This window comes from Rattus rattus, chromosome 5 (genome assembly GCF_011064425.1).
Source record: "Rattus rattus isolate New Zealand chromosome 5, Rrattus_CSIRO_v1, whole genome shotgun sequence".
Classification (NCBI taxonomy): domain Eukaryota; kingdom Metazoa; phylum Chordata; class Mammalia; order Rodentia; family Muridae; genus Rattus; species Rattus rattus.
In genome coordinates, this window is record NC_046158.1 from 2,976,474 (window position 1) to 2,985,081 (window position 8,608).

Genomic DNA, 8,608 nt, shown 5'->3' on the forward strand with positions numbered 1-8,608 from the left:
TGTGTGGTGTGTGTGTGCGTGCCTGTGGTGTGTGTGTATTGTGTTGTCTGTGTGTGTGTATGTATTGTGTGTGTTGTCTCTCTGTGTGTGTGTGTGTGTGTGTGTGTGTGTGTGTGTGGTGTGTGTATTTGCAGGTGCCAGAATAGGGATTCAGATCCCTGGCTCACAGCCACCTAACATGGGTGCTGGGAATCAAACTGGGATCCTTACAAAAGCAGGTAGTGCTCTTGAGGGCTGAGCGATCTCTCTAGCCCTAGTCTGTTTTTTTTTTTTTTTTTTTTCCTCTCTCTCTCTCTTTTGAAACAGCTATGGCTGGCTTGGAACTAGCTGTGTAGACCAGGCTGGCCAGAGTTTCTGCTTCCCAATAGCTGGGACTGAAGCGATGTCCCGCCATATCCAATCTGAAAATATTTTAAGTGTCTAAATGTACTTAAATGCATTGTGTTTGAGCTGCATACGGTGGCTCATGCCTGTAAGTCTGGCACTCGGAAGTCACAGAATTCCTGCAAGTTCAGTGACATGGACCGAAGGACTGGATAAGCGAAATGAACTAGCTGCATGCTGTCCCCGAGAAGCACACATAGCCAACACAGATACCCAAAACCTTCATATCTGAGCATAGAAAACAAACTGCCAAGTAAATGGGAGTGTATTCTTATTCCAGACAAAGTCAACTTGAAGCCAAAACTAGTTAGAAGAGATAACGGGACTCGACCTTTTGTCGTCCTCGTTTGTCTGTTTATTTTTCAAGACAGGGTCTAACTATGTAGCTCTGTTTGTCCTGGAACTGACTATGGAGACCGAGCTGGTACTCAGAAATCCACCTACCGCTGCCTCCTGAGTGCTGAGATTAACGATGTGGGCCACTGTGCCAGCCTGGGCAAGAAACAACTCAAGGATATGTAACAAGTGTAAACTTCTATGCACCAAACACTGCAGCCTCCTGATTGCATAAAACAAACACTCCAAGATACAAAGGCAAACCAGATCCTGATACAGTAACACCAGGAGACTTCAATCCTTTGCTCTCCTACTCAGCAAGCTTCCAAACTAAAACCTATCAAAAAAGGGGTTGGGGATTTAGCTCAGTGGTTGAGCACTTGCCTAACAAGCACAAGGCCCTGGGTTAAACTCCAGAGCTGGGGCTGGAGAGATGGCTCAGCGGTTAAGAGCACTGACTGCTCTTCCAGCGGTCCTGAGTTCAATTCCCAGCAACCACAAGGTGGCTCACAACCATCTGTAATGGGATCTGATGCCCTCTTCTGGTGTGTCTGAAGACAGTGACAGTGACAGTGTACTGTATAATAAATAAATCTTGGGCTGGGGACTTAGCTCAGTGGTAGAGCGCTTACCTAGGAAGCGCAAGGCCCTGGGTTCGGTCCCCAGCTCCGAAAAAAAGAACCAAAAAAAATAAATAAATAAAATAAATAAATCTTAAAAACAAAAAACAAAACAAAAAACTCCGGAGCTAAAAACACTATGGATGAACTGGACTTAGCAGATAGGGACAGAACATTCCACCCAATGGACAGGGAACACACACACATCTTCCATTTCTCAGAAATTTCTCCAAGACTGGTCTTAGGGCACAAGTCAAGACCCAATAAATGAGAGAGAGAGACAGAGACATACACACATACACACATAGACAGAGACAGTGTCCTATTTAACTGTGATGCACTAAACTTGAAGCCAACAAGAAGGGAAACTGCCGAAACAATTTCCTTGTAAGATAATTGTAAGAAGGGGATTTGCTTCTTCTTGTAAATGTGTTAGGTTTGCTCTGTTTTGCGAGGTTATTGGTATTTCTTTTCTTGCTTCTATATAAGGTTTAGAGCTTGCCGAGTTGAGCATTTATGGTTTCTTTCCCAGATCAGGCTTCCTCCCTGTAAAGTATTCCACTGAGGACTCCCTGCAGAGCTGGCTACCTCTCGCGACTTACCTTCGCTTATGTCTGTCTCAGAATACCTTTATTTATCCGTCGGTTTTGGAAGATCATTTTGCGAGTATAGTGTTCTTGATTCACAGCTGTTTACTTTCAGGACTTAAAAGAGTTCATTCCATTTTCTTCTGGCTTTATGGTCCCCCCTCCCCCCTCTTCTTTTCATCTATTACCTATCCGTCCATCCGTCCATCTATCCAATAGATATGTGCTCTTAGGGGGACTCAGTGCCCAAGCTGGGTGGGTGATGAGAGTCCCTGCCCAGCCACCTCACCCAGCTACCGAGATTCCTACCCTGCTCATCACCTGCAAGTCGTGGGACAAGGACACAAAGGCAGCTCCAGTCCCAGGACCCCTTGGTCTCCTCAGCCTGCTTCTGATAGCAAAGTGAGGGTGCTCTTGTGTCCAGATGGGAGAAACCCAACCCAGAACCCTCTGGGCTGCCTCCTCCAGAGGCAGCTCTTCAGGTAGAGAAGAACTCACATCAGCCCGGCAAGGTCCTTTTTTTGGAGGCTATAAGAACCACTCCCCTGCAGCCTGCAGAATAGGCCCAGAGACAACAGAGCAAGACACTCAGGGGTTCTGGTATGGCCCTGTGGTATGAGGATTCAGGTACATTCCTCCAGCATTGCAGACTTCCCACTGTGGAGCAGAGACGCCACTGGAAATGGGTGACAGAGAGGCTGTTCATTGTGGTACTCCTTTCCGAAGGCCACCCTGCCTTCCCTCACGCTCACGGCCCCTCACGGCCCCGCACGCTCTCCCATGATAGCCAGATGGAGACCGGTGGAGGTCACCCTGGCTCACTGCCTGCCTCAGCAGCACTGTCTGCCCGCTCTGGCTAGGCGTGAGTCAGAGCCTGGCTGGCTCCTATCTTGAGGAAGGAGCTCCCTGAGTTTGCCCAGGGGGAGGGGGAGCAAATCAGCAGCCAACCAAGCTTGTCTGCCTGCGTCTGGAACAGCACAACAGTGTAGTCAGTCTGATGGGAATCGCTGAGGCACCAGGCCTGTTCCTGTCTTGAAGGTCAGGATGTGACCCTAGGCCCCTCCCGGAATCCAGGCTCCGGCCTGTCCTTTGGGGACCCAGTGAGATAACCCCTGCCCAGCAGCCCCTTGTTTGTCTACAGACTTCCTCAACACACACACACACACACACACACACACACACACACACACACACACCACACTGAGAGAGAGAGAGAGAGAGAGAGAGAGAGAGAGAGAGAGAGAGACAGAGACAGAGAGAAAGAGAGACAGAGACAGACACACACCTCAAATACCACTTTCCTGGGGTTCTTGGCTGGCACCACGCATCTACCACCCACACACAGGAAGTCTGGGGGTTCTAAAGCCGTGTGAGGATGGACGGGAAAGCCACCTTTCTGTGCCAGGGACTGACAAAGTAGGCCAAAGGTCAGGAAAGGCAGTGCCATCCCCACTAGGTCTGTTCGCCCACGCTTGTGGCTTTTAGGCCTTTGCACATGCCATGCTACCTTGAACTTAAAAACAGTTATGTCTATGTGGGTGCTCATGGAGGCCAGAAGAGGGTGCTGGGGGCCTCTGGAGCTGGGGTTACAGGCGGTTGTGAGCTTGGGTGCTTGGGTTTTCTGAAAGGGCAACAAAGTGTTCTTCACTGCTGAGCCACCGCTCGAACCTGACCAGGAACTTCTAATGCTCCTGCATCTGCCCCTCAGGTGCTGAGCTCCTCCTTGATCATGAGATGTTGGGGATCAACACACGGTACCCTAACAACTGAGCTCCATGTGCTGCCCCCAAATCCCTTCCTCTCTGCAGTCAGTGAGTATCTCCCTGTCATCCACAGCCGTTCATCCTCCCCAACATGGCTAACTCCATCACTCAGTCATATCGGTTCTTGGCCTGTGAGTGGTCCAGCTTTCCTTTCTGTCTGTACCCTGGACCACAACAATCACCCGGGTAGAGTTGGTGGCATGGACCTTGTTCTTGGAGACTATCAGGAAGAAAAGTAAGTGTGAGGCAGGTTCCAGGCTCCTTGGTGGTCACAGCACCAAGACTGAACAGGACCACAGACAGAAAAGCCAGGAACCTGAGTAGATCAACCTCTGTTAGCCTGCCTGAAAATGGATCTTCAGTCTGCCTCTTGTTCTCCAAGGTTTAAAAAGTGATCTAGGCTGGAGAGATGGCTCAGTGGTTTAAGAGCACTGACTGCTCTTCCAGAGGTCCCGAGTTCAAATCCCAGCAACCACATGGTGGCTCACCACCATCTGTAATGGGATCTGATGCCCTCTTCTGGTGTGTCTGAAGACAGCGACGGTGTACTTATATATAAGAGTAATCTAAATGGAAGATGTATGGAAACTGGGTCATACCCAAGTATTTATAGATGAAAAATGGGGTCCAGGAAAAAAAACAATAATGCCCTAACTTCCAGCTGCCACGCTAGAACTTTCCTTCTGGGTAGGTTCTGTGTTCTGTGTTTTGCCTGCCTTATCCTGGAGTCTCACAGTAACCTGAGAGGTAGGAACGATTATCATTGTCTCCATGTTTCCCGTGGGAAGACCAAGGTTCAGACAGCTTTGTCAACAAATCGATGTGGCCTACAGATTAGCTCAAGTTCAAATGAGGACTGACTGGCTCCAGAATCCGCATTCTTTTTTCTTGGTTTGGTTTGTTTGGGTTTTTTTTTTTTTTTTTGAGTAAACCCTCACTATGTTGCCCAGGATGACCTAAAACTTGTAGTTTTACAAAGCTATCCTCCTGCCTCAGCCTCCTGAGTAATTAGGGTTTCAGATTCATACTGCGATCCCTGACTAAAAGCTCGCTTGGGAGGTGAGGTGGCAGCAGCTCTTTGATCCCAGAGGCAGAGGCAGGTGGATCTCTGTGAGTCTCAGGACAGCCAAGGCTACACAGAGAAACCCTGTCTCAAAAACACCAAAAAATGAAAATTAAAAAATAAAGATAGGGGGTTGGGGATTTAGCTCAGTGGTAGAGCGCTTGCCTAGCAAGCACAAGGTCCTGGGTTCAATCCCCAGCTCCGAAAAAAAATAAATAAATAAAAATAAAAATAGAAGGCTGGAGAGATGGCTCAGCGGTTAAGAACCCCGACTGCTTTTCCAGAGGTCCTGAGTTCAATTCCCAGCAACCACATGGTGGCTCACAACCATCTGTAAAGAGATCCGATGCCCTCTTCTGCTGTGTCTGAAGACAGCTACAGTGTACTTATACATAATAAATGAATAAATCTTTTAAAAAAATAAAGATAAAAAAGTCACATGACCTGTAGAGTTCTCTGGAAGAGGCAGAGGGCTACCGGGAAATCCTGTTGTCACAAGCGCCGGAATCCTTGGACTATGCCAAGTTACCATGGCACCCAACACAGCCCTAAAAAAATCCTTCAGTGGTCGTCATTGCTCATAGATAAAAACCAAGTTCCTAATAACCGCCGTCTCCCCAGTTCTGCTCCTAGGTGAACCTCAAGGTCCTGTCAGAATCTGAGGGGGCAGCTCCCTCCCCTTTCCTTATACCCTCTCCCTGCTGGGCCCTCTGTCTACCACACTTGGAGTCCCAGTTCCTCTGTGCTGTCACCTCCTCCAGGAAGCCCTGCCTAAGCATTTAGCCGCTGAAGTACCCTGCCTCGGCCCTGCCAGTACGCCAGCCTCCTGTGTCCTGGCTGGAACTGTCTACACACCTGCGTCCCAGAGACCTGGCTATCTCACAGGGCCTTCCCCTGCCTGGCTCCGCTGTCAGGAGACCCCAGTCACCCAGAAAAGGTACAAGGCCCTAAATCTCCAAACAGACACAACGAACTTACAGAAAGACTTATTTTTCCGTACCCTTACCGACTTGGAAAACAACCGCAGTGCCTATGAAACCCACGTAAAATGAATTTGGCGCTATCTGTACCTTGGGGATTATCAAGGCCCACAGTCCTCGTGGTAGGCAGGGCCCCTGATACTGGTGGTCTGGGCACCTTCTTATCACTATGCAAACTGTAAAGCAGCTCAACAGTTTTAGGGGCAGGGTGGCCACAAGTTCATCCCGTGCTCCTAATTCACTCTTGTGGCCTTAGTTCACATCAGCTAGGTGTGGGCTGCAGCCCAGGGGGAGACAATGACCCTGAACTTGGCTCTGGGGTCCCTCGGGCTCTCAGTTCATGTGTTATTTCTCAAGGCTGGACTCAGTTTTCTCCCCCAAGAAATGAGGATAACAATGAACCCCAATGAGCCCCACCTCCTGTGTCTATACTCATGGCTAGGGGTGTAGATCAGTAGGTAGAATGTTGACCTAGCAGGCGTGAGACCCTGACCCTGAAGCTCAGGGTCTTGTAAGTCAGATGTGGTACATCTTTGGGTTGGAGAGAGGAGGATCCTTAGCTATAGGGCAACATCGAGGCCAGTCTGGGCTACATGAACCCTAATTCAAAAAACAGCTAATCACACAAACATAGCTGGCTCCTAGGTGACGGTAGGCTACAGCCTGACACCTAGCATGCAGGTAGCATCTGACAGACGGGCTATCACTGTTCATAAGAGACACATCTAGACAAGCTAGAAGCAGACTGTTAGAGAGCAGACTGGAGGCTGGCTTGCTGGGTTTGGATCTCAGAGGATGCCTGGTGGAGTCCCAGACGTTTGAGGCGAAGGAGACTGGAACTCAGGCCTTTCTCCAAAGCCCAGCTTAGAGTGGAGTTGTGGCCTCTGAAAAGCTATGCGTGTCCCGTCACTAGCTGCGTCTGGGCACAAGCTCCCCTATTTCACACAGGCATTTACCTAGCTCTCTTCTAGCTAGGTCCTTTTTGGCCAGGCGTGGTGGCGCATACCTTTAATCCCAGCACTCTGGAGGCAGAGGCAAGCGGATCTCTGTGAGTTCAAGAACAGCCTGGTCCACAGAGTGACTTTCAAGACAGCCACAGTTACATAGAGAAACCCTGCCATGAAAAACAAAAAGTGTGTGTGTATGTGTGTGTGTGTGCGCGCGTGCACAAGCATGCATGTGTACACTCACATGTATTAGAAGTCAGAGAACAACTTGAGGAAGTTGTTCTTTACTTCTCTTATGTAGGTTCAGGGAATTGAACTCAGGTCACCATACATGGTAGTATGGCTACCCTTGCCAGGTGAGCCACAAGCTCCCTCACCCACGAGCCACTTCGCCAGCCCTCCAGCTGGCTCTTGTGATGCTCTCCGGACGATCATCCTTTCTACCAAAAGGCCACGTTGTATGTGACCCCCCCTCCCTATCAGTCTCATGGCTGAGGCTCCAGTAAAGCCACAAGAAGGCAGGCTTCACCCCACTCCTCTGATTCTTATGGGATCCCACCAAACCTGCCTGAGGTACTCACTCTGGGAAGATTCAGGAAGAGAACATGGACTTCATGCGCAGCGTTGGCAACCTGAGCTACACAGCCCTCAGAGACCTGGCTGGTGGTGTATGTCACCTCACCCCTTGTGGAGTCCACAAGCTGTAGATCACAACCGACTCTTTCTGCAAAACCTGTCGGGAAGGCACAGTGGAAAAGCAGGTTAGGTCAGAAGAGGATGGGGCAGGAATGTTTGTCTACCATGGGCAAGGTGGTCCCCAGCACGAGGAGGAAAAAGTACAAATTATATTCTTATTCTCTTTAAAAATTGTTGTGGGGTTGGGGATTTAGCTCAGTGATAGAGCGCTTGCCTAGGAAGCGCGGGGCCCTGGGTTCGGTCCCCAGCTCCGAAAAAAAGAACCAAAAAATAAATAAATAAATAAATAAATAAATAAATAAAATAAAATAAAATAAAAATTGTTGTTTTTGTTGTTGTTATTCGGAGAAAGAGTTTGTGGTAGCCCGGGCTGGCTTCAAGTTTGTTTTGTAGCCAGCGAGGGTCTTGACCCTCTGATCTTTCAGTACTGGGTAGGAGCTTAGAGCTCAAGGCGTCATGACATCTTCATAGCACCCCTACATGGTAGATATCATTCCATGCTTCCTACAGATGGGGAAACTGAGGCTCAGCCAGGGAAAGTCTCTCCTGGGGTCATAGTGTTACTGGGTATAATGTTGGAAGGTAAGAATCAGGATACTAATAAGTGAATTTCAGGTAAATGTGAATTTTTTAAGGTATAATTTTTAATATATAATTATATACTTATAGTACAAAAACAGTTTACCTGAAATTAAATTTTAACTATTTTTTTTCAGAGTTATTGCTTGGTTTTTGTTCTTTTTTTGAGACGAGGTCTCACTGTATAGTCCCAGCTGACCTAGAACTCATTCTTGTAGACCAGGCTGGCCTCAAACTCACAGAGATGGCCTGTCTCTGGCTCCCCAGCGCTGGGATTAAAGGCAGGTGCCACTGTGCCTAGCTGTCTACTAGTGGCAAGGTGACCCAAGGGGCAGGACCCATGGTGGACCCCAAGCCTTACGGCCAGTTCCATCCAAAGGAAGATGTGTGTGTATGGGGTGAGGGTTGAGGGAGAAAACAGTTTTCTCTCTTCAGCCCTCAAGGTGTCCATCCCTATGAGGCTGTCTTTGAGGAAGGAATTTCCTGCCTCAGGGGGAGCAGCCCAGGTTGAAGGCGGTGATGTAGAGCAGGCCTCACAGCCTGCCGAAGGGCGGCCCGGAAACACGGGTCCCAGGGGAGAGGAATGGAATTTCACCCTGACCCAGCAAAGGAGGAAGAGGAAATGAGGCCCCTACACCTCGTCCTAAGGAATG